This window comes from Mesocricetus auratus, unplaced genomic scaffold (assembly GCF_017639785.1).
Source record: "Mesocricetus auratus isolate SY011 unplaced genomic scaffold, BCM_Maur_2.0 Super-Scaffold_100013, whole genome shotgun sequence".
Lineage (NCBI taxonomy): Eukaryota > Metazoa > Chordata > Mammalia > Rodentia > Cricetidae > Mesocricetus > Mesocricetus auratus.
The window spans coordinates 57074275-57091611 of NW_024429196.1; the positions used below are offsets into that span (position 1 = coordinate 57074275).

The 17337-nt window shown below is 40.2% G+C and overlaps 1 protein-coding gene across 5 annotated transcripts in view; it reads left to right on the plus strand.

The window, feature by feature from the left end:
- Fars2 (phenylalanyl-tRNA synthetase 2, mitochondrial) overlaps positions 1–17337 on the plus strand; it is a 402667-nt gene that overhangs the window by 17638 nt on the left and 367692 nt on the right. For 4 of the 5 annotated variants that reach the window (XM_040755833.1, XM_040755836.1, XM_040755835.1 and 1 more), the window contains exon 2: positions 9762–9848. The exons of the other annotated variant lie outside the window; for it this stretch is intronic. The gene's annotated coding sequence lies outside the window, so the exon portion shown is untranslated. The remainder of the gene's footprint in view (positions 1–9761; positions 9849–17337) is intronic. 5 annotated transcript variants of the gene reach the window in all.

Genomic DNA, 17337 nt, shown 5'->3' on the forward strand with positions numbered 1-17337 from the left:
TTGTCACATTGAACTAGACTAACATGTTAACACTTTCCTAGTTAAGGTAAGATTTAATGAGGAATTAGCAGAATAGACTTTAACTATATTTGCAGAGGTTAGGCAGGCCCAGGGTGGTGTGACATGAAGTGACAGTAGAGGTTTGAGTATCTTTCTTAGGCTGCTGTTACGTTAAATTGTCTCTTTCAAGTCTTCAGATAATAGATGAAAAGAGCTTAAAGTTGTAACTTTTCCTTTGTTAAAGATAAACTTTGTAGCCATGTTTCACAATGGATATTTTTGTTGTCATTTACCACTTTAGTCATTTTTAATAAATACTGTTAACTGACCTTTAATTCACAGACAGTATGGGGTAGATATTACCACTGTGTTTTCTTCAGAACTTTTTTTTTATCATCTCAGACCAAAGTTCTGAATCTTGTATACAACAATTCCAATTTCTGCCATTTCTTGCTCTCTTGGTAATCATTCTACTTCCTGCCTGAGAGTTTGGACATGTGTGTTAAACTTGTGTCAGTAGCCATTGTTCAGGCCAGTATATGGCACTGATACCTGAGTGTCTCCAGGGGTCATGTCTTTTAAAATGACTGTAGCCCACTAATTGCCTCACATTGAGAAATGGGAGACACTTCTTGTTACAGACACGGAGCCATCCAATTTAGTCACTGCTTCTGGCCATCACTGACCTTACATCTCACCCTGAGTCTGATCGTTTCTCTCATTTAAGAAAATAATAATTCTCGAAAATTACTTCTAAGTGACAGGTGGTAAAGGTGACGTTCTTGAGTATTTATTTGGTATTCAAACTTTTACCAGTTTCCACTGAGCAAGACAGAAACAGTCACACTTTTAAAGTATGTTCCATATTTAAATTGGCCCACCCTGCAGGGCAGCATCTCAATCAGTGAATTCAGGATGGATTTGGAGCCATTTAATGAGCAACAGGAATTTTTGGAATTTTAGACAGTGAGTGTTCTCTTCCCCAGATGCCTTGCTCTGGAGATTTGCTGTGGGCACATCTTTGAATTCAGGAGACTCAAGGACAGAGCAGGAGGTACCCTGGCCTGGGGATATAGGGGAAAGAGGCAATGGGTAGCCGAAAGACAGCTTGTGCCTGGTTGTAGCGTTTGCAGAGGGCATTAAGGAAGGCTTCTGAGTAAGTGGCAGTCTTTGTGGTGATGAGAACTGCAGACTGTTTTAACAGTGCAGGCGGGGAAGAATGATACATGGAATGAATGATACAACCCTGGCAGAGGACAACAGGAGAGTTAGGCTTGGTTCTAGGAAAATCTTAGGGTTTGTTGTGTTGAGCTAGAGTGTGGGATACAGTTCATGGGAGAAAATGGAGACTTGAGCCTATGGAGCAAGTGATAGCCCAAGAAGTCACTGGTCTTTGGAAACTAAATAAGCCTGTGATTTTGAAAGGTAGATTAGGATTGGTGTCAGTTGTGAGTACTGAGGATCTTTATGTTGTGTCAGTTCTAGTGAGAGAGAAAGCAGGGGACAAAGTGACTTGAATTGTAAGGCTAGTGACCCTATCAGCTGTTCATTGCAGGGGATGCACAGAGCACCAGGTCAGGAGCATTAGGCTGTGATACATTTGTGAAGTCCTGAAGGGGTAGTGCGTGTGTGGTACAGTGAGCCTCCCTCCTCTCTGTCCTTCAGCTCTCACTAATCATTAGGCATTTTCCTATGCATCCACATAAGCTCTGCATTCCTTCCACAAGGTCAGCTGCCCGCACACACATGAGTACTCTGCTCATGTTTGAAGCCATTTCATTGTTGGAGCTGTTAATGAGGAGTGGCCCTATTCTTAATTTACTTAGGTAGTCCCTAGACATACAAAGTAAGATTTTTTTATTCATTTAGTGAATGTCCTTGTTCATGAATTATTTCCTTATCTTAATAGGTCTATTTACAGGTTCAAATTGCTACAGATGGGATTGCTGATTAAAGTATTTGTGCATTAAAAATTAGATGGGTATTCCTAAATTGTTTCCTATTAAATTTTTATCAGCATTTTTTTCTTAGACTATTGGATCTTTCCCAATCTCGGATTATTTTAAAATGATCTTATCATTTGAATATGCATTTTCCTAGAGTGGAGTGACATTTCATGGAGTGACTTTCAGAGGTATTTGCAATTCATTTTTGGGGACTTTCTGCCTCTGGGCGATTCTCATTTTTCCATTCAGAAGTTGGACTGTGAAGTGCTTACTATTGTAGCGCTTTCTCATGGAGTTTTGCCTTATGCATTGGAATAACATGAAGGCAGTAGTCATCTCTTTGTCCGTTATTATTATAGTTTTGTTTGTTTTAATCACAAGTGACTCAGCTTTTATCTGCTGCCTTTAGAGAGCCTGGGGGTGGGGCATATGATTGGTAGAATGAATTTCCAATAACAATTATTGTTACATTCACACTCCCCTGCCACACTGTTTTTCCATTAGCAATTAACAGGATTCTATTTGTCAATATTTTATTTGTGAGTTTTGCATAGACTTTAAGAAGTAGCACTTAGGAATGTTTGATTTATATCTGATTCCTCAATGAAACAGCTTTCCCATGTTTACGGATAGCTTTCTAGTGGTCAGTACCTCTCCCCATTCACAGTATATTGCCCGCGGGATTCACCTGTGCATTCCACATCCTCTAACACTGCTCTCTCCCTCTCTGTACCTTTCCATCTCCTTGTCTCTTTCCCTACTTATGTTACATGTGTCCTTCCAATTGTGCCCTTCTTTTCCTCATTGCTTCTTTTTTCCTCCCTTCATGGTCTCCTTTCTAATTTCATACCCAGTATCCACACTCACCCCCACTTACATGCATACATGTAAACAATATAAAGTAGGGTTGGCTTATCAGAGAACACATGATTTTTGTCTTTCTGAGGTTGGATTTTCTCAGTGTAATATATTTTAGATTCATCCATTTTCCTATAAATGTAATGGCTTATTTTTGCTTTATAGCTGACTAAAATTTTACTGTGTATATATACTACACTTTCATCGTTTGTCTGTTGATGGACGTCTAGACTTTCTTTGATCCTGTGAATAATACATCAGTAAATGTGGATATGCAGTTACCTCTGTGACAAGATGTAGTGTACTTTGTGTTTGAACTGGCTATAGCTGGATAAGGTGGTAGGTCTACTTTGAAACTTTTGCTTTTCATAATCGTTGTTCTAGTTTACAATTCCATGAACCCCGGATACAGATTTCTCTTTTCTCACTAGTGTTTTCTCTTCTTTTTATTGTTGACGTTCTGTTGGGTGTGAGATGAAATCTCTGATGTGTTTGGTTTGAATTTTTCTGATAGCTAAGGATGTTGAGTTTTTTTAAACTACAATTTAGACATTTGTGTTTTTTCTTAAGAACTGACATTTAATTTTTATCATGTTTACTTTTTATAGTTCTTTACATATTGTGCATATTAGCCCCTTGTCTGAATTATAGCTGAGAAAGATTTTCTCTCATTGCTTAATCTGTTTGTCTGTTGATAGTTTCCTTTGCTATACAGAAACTTTTAATTTCATGTGATTTGGATATATAACTCATTGGCAATTTAAAAATCACTGATTTGGGATGTAGCTCAGTGATAAAACGCTTATTTATTATGTTCAAGGACACTGTGTTCAGTCTCTAGTAACATACACACAGACACAGACAGACAGACAGACAGACAGACGGACGGACACACACACACACACACACACATGTGCGTTCGTGTGTACACACACAATATTGATTATCTGTAAAACTTCAAGATTTGAAAACAAGACAGCCCAGGAGAAACTGTGTTTTCTCAGGTAGAGTGTTGTTCTGTTTTTCTATATGAACTATAGAGCACTTGGGGGACAGATTGGATGATGTTGATTTACCATGGGGTAGGTGATATATGATCGGTTGATACCAGTAAGGTTAGCCTTTGTTGCGAATATCCTCCTTACCTTCTTTGGTACCAATTTAAACAATTTCAGAAAGAAGGGTGTGATAATATTCCATGGAATTCTTACTGGAATGCCTCACTGGAAGCAAATGACATATAATATATATGAATGCTCCTTTCTGCTCACTTTGAAACTTTGCGGAAGCAGGTATAAAACATATATACATGGTCATGTACGTGTTGAGCATTATACACAACAATTAGTCTTTATTATTATTTTTATAATTTTAATCTTGTTAACATTTTCTAATGTAAGGAACATGGCCTATTTATTTATTATTAGCATATGTTATCATATGTGACAGTGCAGGTGCTGGTGCACTTATACCATGGTGCACACATGAAAGTCAAAAGACAGCAGTTAGGAGTCAGGTGTTTCCTTCCACTGAGGGACCTGGGAATCAAATTTAGGCTATCAGGCTTGCAAGGCTTTTACCCATTGAGCCACATTGTTTAGCTGGCATGGGAAGCTGCTATTCTAACCCTTATTCACTTATTTATTATGAAGATTTTAATGGTAAACTTATTCCTCTAACTTCTTATCAACACCATTTTAAAATCCACTGCTGCTTGGAGCCCTTCTCTGAAAGCAAAGTGCCACAGGACTGGCAGGAGGGGAGCAGGTGGTCCAAGAAGCTGGGTAATTTCATATCCCTAGATTGCTCAACTTCAGTGGGAGTAAGAAAAATTGGTTCACCTTCTATTAATTATAGTACAAGAGTTTTAAGCCTGCTTTATGAAAAATAATTATTTATTGTCTTTGGTACTATTAATGGGTTAGAGATTTATCTACTTTTGCTGCCTTTAGAGTTAAATATTTAATATATTTATATTTGAAAAATAATGTTTCTTTACAAAAATTCATTGATTTATTGCACTAATATGTGGTAGTTAGATATAAAAAGCCTAATAAGACACATTTCTTCCTTCTAAGACTGGATGTTTTAGTGAGAGAGATTAATGTCAACAACTTCAGCCAAGTCTGTAGATGCCATGGTGATGTGAGAGCTGAGGGCAGGGTCAGCCTTACACACAGGCAGAGGAGGCTTTTCCTGGAGATTGTTAGAGAGAGCACGACTTGGCTAGGAGGCATTGATGGGCTTTCTTGGTTGAGGATACTGTTGGTACCGGTTTATACTTCTAGCTGGTTGTTGTTTGGAGAGGGATAGTTGATGCCAAGACAGGTTTGTCAGATGTTCAGGAAACAAATTATTAATCTAAAATTCTTTACATCTTTCTAGAGATTTTTAGGTAGAAATTGGCCTTATGACACAGATCATTTTGCCAGCAGCTTGAATTACTGGTCAGGGGCACATGTGTTGATTGGCAGCAGAGGCCTGTATTTGTGGTAAGTTCTGGTAATCAAGGTAAGAATGGTCTGAGCCAGCAGCAGTAGAGGGAAAGGAGAGATGGGAGACTAGTGATGCCTCTCAGTTTTCAGGGTGGATGCCCAGGCGGTTGTTGTTAGCTTTCTCCCTGTTGGTGAATTAGCAAGATTGGGGATTTACCAAGTAGAAGATCCCCAGGGACACTCACAGGTGGAGGTCCCTCACATGGATGCATATGTGATCTGAGACTCCAAGGGATGCTGGACTGAACTGAAAGCCTTGAGGAACTTTAACATATTATTGGCATTTCAAGCTCATCATATTTGAAGATAGTTTAGATCAAAACACCAAAATATAAAAGGGTGTAGCAGGGACCAGAACAGAACATAGCAGTCAATGGCACTCTGAGAGGGACGGTTGGAGGACAAATCTTGGGAGGAGACCGAGTTGAAATGTTCAAAGAAGTAAGGAATGCGTACAGGGCTTGTTGGGATTCTGCAGAGTTCAAGTGAGGTACGCACAGAGGGAACTACTGTGTAACACACAGGAAGCCACTGACAACTGTGAAAACCGCTCCAGGACGTGTGTGGAGGCCAAGTGCTCCCTGTGCTGACAGACAGCTGGATGAGAAATCGGAGGTGACTATTTCAGTTGTCAGTTCCCTAAAACTGCGATGCCATGCCATGCCGGTTCGTGTAACGGCACGTGGGAGTTCTGAAGGCTTTGGCAACAGCAGCAGTTTTTGAAAATGCAGAAACCAAAAATTAAATCCAACCTCTACTGAATCTCCCATGTTTCTGGCCACACTCACCTACACTGTCATGTGACTTCTGCTTCCTTGGTTCTGAGCACACAGCATGGTCACATTGCACTGCAGTGGTTGTTGTTAGTGTTTGCCTTCTTTTTACTGTGCATACACATTTTTCTTCCCTCATAGAAATCAAATGTTTTAATTATGGGAACAAATGATATTTTCTACCTTCATTCTTCAGCATGATTAAATTAGTTTATCTTTGATTGGTTTGTGTTAGAATGTATGATTTAAAAATAGTTTCATTCACTGACTTGGATTTCATAAAAGACCATTCCATAGATTTTGGCCCAGTATTAGGACATACTTTTAGAAATTTCTGAAGTGGTGCTGAACATACTTCTGCCGTTGTTTACTGCATATTTGTGTGAAGTGGAATGCCTATAAAACCAAAATATCAGTCAACTCTGAAAACATTAAAGATGCCCTACATTTGTGCTAGGGAGAATTAAACTTTCAAGAGAGATTGAAAAATAAATAAGCACATCTATTTTTATTATTATGCAAACTAACTTCATATAATAGTGAAATTATATGCATACTAAGAAATGTTCTAAGACATTTGTAATAATTTATTATCAGTAAATATTTGATTTGTGTATCTGTTTTATATATTGTATATCCAGGGCAGTGTAAAGTTTTTCTGGTGTGAAAGGGTTGTGAATGGAAAATGTTTAAGAAATTCCCTTTAAGTACTAAGTCTGTTCCTTCTTGAGAAAGAAAGAGATAGATCCCTGAGAAGGAAGGGAGCTGCTACTGGGTGGCATTGGCAAGGGAGAGGTGCTTTTGGTCATAGTGGGAGAAATGTGGGTTTGTGTATATGCTGAAGTGACTGAGCCATGAGGCTTTGGCCTAGTCAAGATGCACTCTTCCTCCTCTACTGACAGGAGGAAGGAGAAAGAATAGGCACCCATGTGTTTGAGAGTGGGTGCTTGGAGGTGGGATGAGAGTGGGAAGGATCCTGAAGATAAATGGCTGCAATTCCAAAATAGGCTGCATTTTAAAGATTTCATAGTCTAGAAACTTAAATTGTTCCTAAGCTCTCAAACCGCAGTGGAGGAAAAGTTATTACTTAATGGTAATGTAGATGCTTACTTTTATTAGTGTTGCACAAGCCAATTTCAAGACTCTATGTACCATTTTTCATCTGTCAGAAGACTTGCTCAAATTATATTCTTGTCATGAGCATTTTGGAGCTTGAGGACAACAGAAGTGTTTCACCATGAATTTTCAGTGCTGATTTTGACCACAGCAAAGTGGCTGTGAAGGCTGAAGGTCAAGGGTTTGATTGATTGGGTGATTAAAAATTCCTTTTAGAACAAATTAGATGTGGCAGATTTGCCACAGGTGAGAAGTACTACAAGGAAATGAATCTCATTAGCAGATAAAACTTCTTGGGTCATCAAAAAGGAAGTTTTATGTTTTACACACACGCATACACACCCACACACCCACACACCTCCACCCCCCACACCCATGAATGACCTACATAAGCAGGCATACTTAGTAATGGACAATTCAGATATACAAAGCAGTGTTTCTTTATGTTTCTAAACATACACAAGCACTTTTAATTTAGAGACTGGCACTTACACTACTATTTCAGGTTAGCCATTAACTATATTTGTCTTTATATTTGGGGTCTTCCATGCTATTAGATTTGTGATTAGGCACTTGGATTTATGGCTCCTTGTTTAAGAGGAAGTGGTAGGGGAAGGAAGGAAGTCTGTAGGCTGGAGAGTTGCAGCATTCACTGGGCAGAGAGGAGGAGGGCGTGTGGGGTGGTGGGCTGTGGCAGTAGTCTGTAAAGGCTAAAAATGTAGTGTGCTGCTGGCTGCCTGAGCACTGGTCTGCTTGAGCCTTATTCTCATTTTTTTCTTGAGGACTTTGTGATAAAGTACTTTTAAAAGCCTCAATAGAAGCTGGGCTGTGGTGACTCAACGTCTTTAATCCTAGCACTGACAACAGAGGCAGGAGATCTCTGTGAATTCAAGGCCCCTTGGTCTATAGAAAGAGAGTTCTGGCACAGCCAAGGCAATACAGAGAAACCTTGTCTCGGGGGTGGGGGATCAATAGAAGTAACATAGTCTCTCACTTGCTGTCAAGTAAAAGAATATTGATAAGAGCAGGGAACATTCTTTTTTCATTCTTGCTGTCACTTCTGTATGATAGCCTTAGCCTATGAGCCTGTTTTTGAGATGATTGTTAGTAAGCAATCTTGGAAATGAAGTTTGGCAATCAGTTGTGATATCTGTAGTCAGGTTCAGAGTGTGGAGATGTGTGGCTTCTTTGTCTTCATTCCCCTGCAATGGATGTTTTCATGAAAGGGCGTTTTCCCGACAAAGATGCCCAATGCTGAAAGGGGCTCTTCATAGAAGGCTTGCATCTCAGAGGTGGAGGATCAGGCTTTGACTAGCCTTTCAGCGAGTCAAGAGAGGAGACAAGTAAGACAGACCGCTAGCATGGACATATCTACTATGTGCTAGCATATACTTCACAACCTACACGTGTGGGCAATCGATGAACCCTTAAGTAAATGTATGTTGTTGACATGAGCACAGCTAAGTTGAGCATCCTAATGCTCCCATCCCATGCGAATGGTAAGGTCTTTCATTCCCCAGGTGAGACTCAGAGGAGTAGCAAGACTTTCCAGAGGTCTGAGAATAGAAGTTGACACTCCGCATAGGAAGTGTCAACTATGACTTCATCCTCCCAGATCACTTACCATCTGAGACTGCTCCCTTGCAGAGACCCCCTACTGAAACTAGCTGACCTGCCTCTGTTCAGTGTATATGTGCTGAGTTTCCTGGATGCTGGTGCTTCTCCATTATAACCTATGACCCACATGATCCCAGCTTTTCTGTACTTGTGTCATTCTTCATTCCCTGTTGCCCCAGCCAGGTCAATCTCAAAGGTGTGCAGGTCTTGGCACATGCATGTTAATCCTAATATATGGGTATTTATAACATAAAATGTAATGTTTCTGTCATGACAAAATACACAAGTTTCCATTTTCACCATATAGTATGCTAGTATGAAGTATATCACATAGTTGTGTCTCTTTCACCACCGTCCAAGTCAGTCATCCTACACTGAACCTTTGCATCCATTAAACGTTAACTCCCCATTCCTTCCCCGCTCTGCGGCAGCCACTGTTCTACTTTCTTTCTCTATGAGTATAACTACTGTTAGTACCTTGTCTGAGTGGAATTATGCAGCATTTGTCTTTTCATGAGTGCTTCATTTCACTTGGCATAGTGTTTTCAAGGTCATTTATATTGTAGCATGTATTAGCAATTTCCCTTTCTAGGATGATGAATGCTTCATTCTGTATATACAGCACATCTTATTTATCCATGCATTGTCTGATGGACTTTTGTTTTGATTCTGGTTTTGTCTATTTTAGATAAATGACTATAACAGTGCGTTTCTTTTTTTTTTTTTTTTTGGTTTTTATGAGACAGGGTTTCTCTGTATTGTTTTGGAGGCTATTGGTCCAGCCTGGCCTCGAACTCACAGAGATCCTCCTTGCTGGGATTAAAGACGTGCGCCACCACCGCCAGGCAACAGTGCGTTTCTGGTATCTCATTATGCCTCTGCTTTTAGTCCTTGTGCTCATACATCGCAATATGGAACTGTTGGACCATATAATAATTTTGTGTTAAATTTTGCAGGCACTTCTATACTGTTTCCTTATGGTGGCAGTCTGATTTTGCAGTCCCACAATCAAGTCTACAGGGGTTCCAGTCTCTACCTAGGAGGTAGGTACTATTGACCTTAATGTTAGAAAGCAGGAAGGAAGGGGAGAAGGTAAGTGAATGTCACGTAGATGAAGTCAGTTCATATGTGTTGATTGGAATTTGCACTCACCATCCAAACTCCAACATGATGTCTCATGACACGCGGGCAGTAAGGCATAGAAGACTAAGCAGCAGCAGAGCCAGGATTCAGAGTCACTGGTGGGAAGGAGGCTAGTATTAACCATTACCCTCTTTATGTAAAAATGCTATTTAAAATAAAGTAATCTTTAAATGTCATTATATGCCTTTTCCCTGACTCTCTGAATTTATACTTTAGCATGTTTCTTTTATTTAAAGTATTGTCTTAAAAATGTCAGAGGTGTTTGCTTTTCTTTTGACTTTCTTGAGTAAATTTTTTCTTACACCTTTTGAATAAATATGCATTGATCCTAGTGAATTTTAAAGTATATCTCTGCTCTATCCTTCTCTGTCAGAAGTGTGCTTTCAAATAAAACTAAGCAAGGAATCTAAAGCCATTTTAAGTTGGGGAAGCCTGGAGGGGAGCAGTGGTAAACATACGTGCTTTTTTTTTAAATCCAGATAAAGTGAACTTACAGCTTTTATCCACAGAAGAAAAATGGGAAACATATTCATTCTCCTGCATATATTCTGCTGTGAAAGTGTTGGTTCTTTCTCAAAGGGTCACATGGGGCTATGCGACTGTCAAAAATGGAGCCTGCATAGGGGTTCTGGGCCAGCTCAGCAGGTGTGTTCATGTCACAGGATCTCCAGTACCTCACATCGATACTAAGGAGGGTACCTGAGGTCTCCTGGAGCTGGCCTCTTCAGGGCTGCCTCATAAGCAGGGAGCTAGGTGTACTCTGTCCTCAGCTCCTCCTACAGTGTTGAGAGGAGAGAAAGACATCCTATCCCAGTGCCCATGGCTCACATCCTACTGAGATGTTGCTCAGACAGAATACTTCCTATCATGCAGGAGGCTGAGTACAGTCTCAGTGCTGGAAAGAGAACGGCATAGAAACAGACAGAGAGATACCAGGGTCTCATCCTCACTCTGACTGGTCCCTTACTAAACAAACTTTGTGATTTTAACATATGGTGAAGGTACTGGGGACTTGGCTATATTCTCCTTAACTTCTTTCTAATATGTTCTTTAGATCTGTATCATTTAGGGTTTTATTGCTATGAAGAGGCACCATGACCATCACAGCTCTTATAAAGGAAAACATTTAACTGGGGCTAGTTCAGAGGTTTAGTCCATTATCATCATTGTAGGAAGCATGGCAGCGTGCAGGCAGACGTGTGCTGGAGAAGGAGCTGAGAATTCTACATCTGGATCCACAAGCAATATGATGAGACTGCCACACTGGGCATGGCTTGTGTATCTGAGACCTCAAAGCCTACCCTCAGTGACATACCTCCTCCAACAAAGACACACCTACTTCAACAAGACCACACTTCCTAATAATGCTACTCCATATGGGCCAAACATGCAAACATGAGTCTCTAGGCGCAATTCCTATTCAAACCACCACAAGGTCTTAGTTAAAAGTTTTACTAGGATGAGTCACAAAAATAGCTTTTCTCATGCTATCCTCATCATATTATATATTTTCCTCACATATGAAGGAAATCTCTTTTATTATTATTTGACTTGTGGAAGAAAATTACTCTTCTCTTTGCTTTAGTGATGGTTGCTATAGCAGAAAGATTTAGTTTATTCTTCAGAGCCATGTGCTCAAAAGTACAGAAGAGCAGAGAATTTCCTGTCTGGATGCCAGTGCAAGCTCTATGTCACCTTCTGGGTTTGGTGGTTTATTAGTCAGAGTTCTCTAGAGGAACAGAATATACAGAATGAATCTGTGTATACACACACACCCATCTACACACCTAGACATTAGAGTTCTCTAGAGATACAAAATGAACCTGTACACACACACACACACACATACACACACACACACACACACACACACACACACACACACACCTACACATCTAGACATGGGATTTATTAGAATGGCTTATAGACTATGTTCCAGCTAGTTCAACGATGGCTGTCTATCAATGGATGGTCCAAGAATCCAGTCGTTGTTTGGTCCATGAGGCTGTATATTTCAGCTGGTCTTCAGTATACACTGGAATCCTGAAGAAGTAGGCTCTAATTCCAGTAAAGGAATTGACTTGCTAGTCAGAGTGAGAGCAAGCAGGCAAAGAGAGAGATCAAGAAATTCCTTCTTTTATGTCACTTATATAGGCTGACAGCTGAAGATGTGTCCCAGACTAAAGGGGATCTCACTTCAAAAGATGTAGATTAAAGTTGTATCTTACCACCTCAGAGATCTGAATTAGAAGTGTGTCTTCCCACTTAACATTTAATTAAGAAAAAATCTCACAGTTGTGCCTAGCCATTTGGGCTTAGTTAATTCCAGATATAATCAAGTTGACAACCAAAAATAGCCATCCTAGGTGGTGACTTAATTGTGTAAGGTGAAGACTGATGCCTTTTTGCTGTTATTTCTGATAGTACCTGAAGACTTCTCATTTAAATGTTTATCTCCCCTGAAGCATACTGTCCCAGCTCTTTCTGCTTCCTGTGTTTGGAAACAACCTGCTATGTCACTAAAGCAGAAGACCTGGGTTTGTGTGTGAGTGGACCACAGAGTCATTGCAGTCCTCTGACATTTGGAAAGAAGGAAACAAGCTGTGTTTCTTACATTTCTTCTTTCTCTAAGGACAATGGCCACATTGCACTGTGACTTTAAGGTTACTTAGTAGAAATTTCCTCAGATTTTGGGGTTGTTTAAAAATAAATGTTTTACGATGGACAAGGTGGCACACTTCTGTACTGGCAGGAAGATTATGAGTTCAGGGCCATCGTGGGTCACATAGTGAGACTGTCTCAAAAATGAAAAATAAATGAAAGAATGCTTAGGTATAATATTTGAAAATGGTATCACTACTTTGTTTCCTATTTTTCTGTGAGAGTGCTGTTCATAGTTGGAGCAACAAAAGTGCATGACTGATTGTGGGCTTCCTACGGGGAATGTCTTAGAGATCTGACTGGTGGCTAAAAATGACTGAGTTGAGTGGCTAAGGACAAAGACTTGTCTACCCACTCCAAACCCATTTTCAATGTAGTTGGAGCCTTCATACATACAGTGTCTGCTGTCTTCTGGGAATCTGATTCCAGCCACTACAGATACCAAAGTGCATACATGTACTACAGCAGTGTACTGTGTGTGTATCACCAGAGCACATCCTCCTGAATATGCTCATGCATGTCTAGATGATTTATTGCTCCTAATACACTGTAAATGCTATTCAGAAAAATGTTACACTGTGTTGTCGGAATAATAGCAATTATTAGTCTGTATGTGTTTAGTACATATGCAGGATTATTTTTTTGCCCTAATTGTTTTTAACCAGTATGTGTTTAAACTTACGGATGATAACTCTATGAACTGGATGTATGCGTGGACATATAAGTATGTAACTATAAAATATCTGAATGTTAGGACTGTTTGTATCCCTGTGTACCTGCTGATTCAGAGTGATATCAAAGTTCTCTCTCATCTTTAGCCTATGACTTTTAGAGGGGACGCCCGTTGCTGACTCTGTGTGGTCTTTTCAAAGAGAAGCTTATTGTGTTTGGCGTGACATTCTTGTTTAGAAAATCTTTTAGCAGTGTGAGGACCTGGGAAATAGTTCCTCTAACCTTTCTGTAGATTTCTTCCCTTGGTTAATTTCTGAGGTGACAGGTGTGTGTAGAGGTGAGAGTGAGACTGATGGATATGAGACAGATTATTTAAATAATGGCCTGTGCCATCTGGCCATCTCTAAAGTCTTAGAAAATGCGGTTGTTTTCCTTGGGGGCTTCCAAGTGTCTCCTGGAGCAGCTGGCATGGCTTTACTGGGCTCCACTTAGTTATCTTTCTTGCATCTACCTTTAGTTATTCCTAGATTGTTGATTGTGGGCTTGTTAGTTAGATGTAAAGTCTAAGGTTACAGACTTTTTTGATGTCATAACATTGTTTTTGTCTTTTAAAAAGATATTCTAGCTGGGCAGTGGTGGCACATGCCTTTAATCCCACAATTTGGGAGGCAGAGGCAGGAGGATCTCTCTGAGTTCAAGGCCAGTCTAGTCCACCAAATGAGTTTCAGGACAGCCAGGGTTTTTGCATAGAGAAACCCTGTCTGGAAACAAAACAAAACAAAACAAAACAAATATTGTAGGAATTGGAAATAAAAATGACAGCAAAGCAACAGTAAATATTCTTTAAACCCAGCCGGTTGTTTCTTGGAGATGTTCTGCTAGCCCCTCTTCTTCTACAGAAAGCTCCTGGGTTTTTCTTTTTTCCCTCCTCCTCTTTTGGTACTTTCTCCCACTTCCCTGTGCTTCCCCCTCCTTGTTTTTTGAGACAGAATTTTACCATGCAGACCTGGCTGGCCCAGAACTTGCTATGTAGATCATCCTGGCCCCAAACTCTTGATGATTTTTGTTTCATCTTCTTAAGTGTTAGGATTAAGTATAAGATGTCATGCTCACCTTGCCAACTCCTGGGACTTTCTAAGACAGCATCATTTCTACAGGAGTCTTTTCTGAACTCACAGAGTCTACCATGGGATAGGAAGTTTAAATGTTAAATGAATTGAGTGTCCTTTTCCTGATGGGACTGTATTGTTTTGTGTTCTGTGGTTTTGAATATATACAAATAGTGAAATAATTGACATGCAGCCCATGTTGATATACAAATACATCGGGTCTCGGGTATACTATCAACACAGACTGAATGTACTCTATCTTTTGCTCACTTGTATTTTGACTGTTGTCAGCCAAGAGGGCAGGTATAGAACTTTTCCACTCCCAGTGTCATGTTTGTAACAAAACGTTTTAGATTTTGGAGCATTTTTGACTTTGAAATGTAAGGATGTTCAGGCTGTGTTAGGACAGAGAATGAAAGGGTGATCAATATGAAATAGTTTTGTTTTTTGCCAAATGAACAAATATTCCAGTTTAGTTGATGGACCCAGAGAACCAGAAAATAGTGTTAGATTTCCATGGATATCTCCATGTGAGGAGTTCAGCTGAGCCAACAGCTGGATTTCAATGTGTCTCCTTCTCTCTGGGGGTCTACTAGCTCACTCTAAGCTGCTAAGAACCCCTAGAAAGGCTTTTCCCCAGTTAACGGTTACACCCCATCTCCCTTGTCACTTGCAGATCCTGGGCACAGTCTTCATGTTTTGAGGCATTTTTTGTTTGGAAATTTCCATCCTGGCTACTCTACCGGGGTCCTTAGATCATTGGACTCTCAGACTCCACTTATACCTGTGTTGCTGAACAAGAGGTTCAGGTGCGATGTCTGTAAACCAGGAAGTCTCTGTTTCAGTAGCTGAATGGGACTTAACACTAGTGTCTCCTGGGCTTCTCGGTGCTGCTGATACAGTTCTGTTGTGGACTGCATAGTAACCACAGACTGTGGAACCACATCATCCTGGAGTCACAAAGTAGCAAAGACAATTTCCCTTCACTCAACATACAGATTGATGTGTACTAATCTTGGTAACTGTGGCCTAAGTACTCTAGGAGTTAAGTTAAACAGTAAGTGACTGAGCATGGCTTGAGTCCCAAGGGTATGGTTTGTCAGCACTGAATGATTGTTGATGGGTAAGTGGAGTGTTTCAAAGTGCAGGGACAAGAGTTTCTCCAGAAGGCAAGCAGAGTACAGGTGTGTGGTCAGCATAGTTTGGGTGGTAGAGAATCTTATTGTCAGAGTCAGACTGTGCTGTTCATCTTCAGGTGGCAGGGTTGATGAAGGAAGAGGACTCCAGTTTTGGTCACAAAGCTGAATGTGCATCAGTGGTCCCAAGGTAAAAGCCCATGCTCTTTTGATGAATAATTAAATGCTCAGGTAATTTTGTGGTGAACAGAGAAGGTTCTTTTGTTTTCTTTTTTTGCCAGCTACTCATACTTACATCATGTGAGGTGGCTCTCCAGGAGTTGCTATGTATGGCCTGACTATCAGGTCCTGAGTACCAACCTCTATTCTTAGGTTCTGTGTTGTCTGACCCTTATGACCCTCTTTCCCATCCCACCATATGACTCATCTCTTGCTTGTTCATGTGCCTGCTTTCCCCACACGCTGTGTGTCTCCCGGGCTCTGTATCCCAGTCCCAGAGGCACTGTGTATGGTTAGACTAACGATGGCTACCTTCCTCCTGAGCAAGTTAGCTTCTATACTGTAGCCCATGGCTCTCTCTGTCAGAGATGCCATGTCCTTTAACTGTGTAAGATTATTTTTTAATTACTGAAACATTGTTCCAACTTTTTACAAAGTGTGGGAATAGGAAAGCACACCCACATTCACTACTCTGAAACAACCATTCTCAGTTCAAGTAACCTTTCCCTAGTGATTTTTTCTTAGCTGAATTTAATTTTTATTATTTATTTATTTGGGTTTTTTTGAGTCAGAATTTCTTTGTGTAATACCTCTGGCTGTCCTGGAACTAGTTCTGTAGACTAGGCTGTCCTTGAACTCACAGAGATCTTCTTGCCTCTGCCTCCTGAGTGCTGGGATTAAAGGCATGTACCACCACTGCTTGTCTAAATTTATTGTTTCATACCTGCACTTTCCCTTTTTGCTATTTAATAGCTATATTGCTATCTTAATGACTATATAATATTTTGTTGTGATGCTATACTGTTAATTTCCTAAATCTGTTATTGACACATATATTCCAGATTTTCAACTACTAATAACACTCAGTTTCCTATGACGGAGAGTTCCAGAAGCAGTGTTATGGGGTGGTGTGCTTGTTAGGTTTTTGTTTTTGTTTTTTTCTGTCACTTTGACACAAACTAAAGTAATCTGGGAGGTCTGGGAGGAGAGAGCCTCAATTGGGGGAATATCTCATTAGATATGCACTGTGGGCATTTTCTTGATAAATGATTGGTGTGTAAGAGCTGTATCTACTGTGGGTAGTTCTACCCCTGGGCAGGTAGTCCTGGGTTGTATAAGAAAGCAGACTGAGAAAACCATGAAACAAGTAATAAGCAGTGTTCTCCTGTGGTTCTTTCTTGCTTCTGCATGAGTTCCTGCTAGACGTTCTCCAGTGATGCACTGTGATTGGGATATCAAAGCCAAATAAATCCTCCCTCCCCCCATTGTTTTTGGTCATAGTGTTTATTACAGCAATAGAAAGCAAACTAGAACATTGAGTGAGAGAAGGAACATTTTTATGGCTTCTAAGATATACTGTCAGATTGCTTTCCTGAGGCTCAAACCAGTTTACAAGGCCATCACAAAGGCAATTGTTTCCCAGATGGTTAACCAGGGTTAGGATTGCAGTTTCTAAGAGAAGGAGATGAAGGGGAGTGCTCTCCCTCTCTCCCTGTCTCTGTATGTATGTATGTATGCATGCATTGCATGTATGTATGTATTTGTGTATGTGTATGTAACTTACTAATTCATCTGTTTATTGACTAAAATCC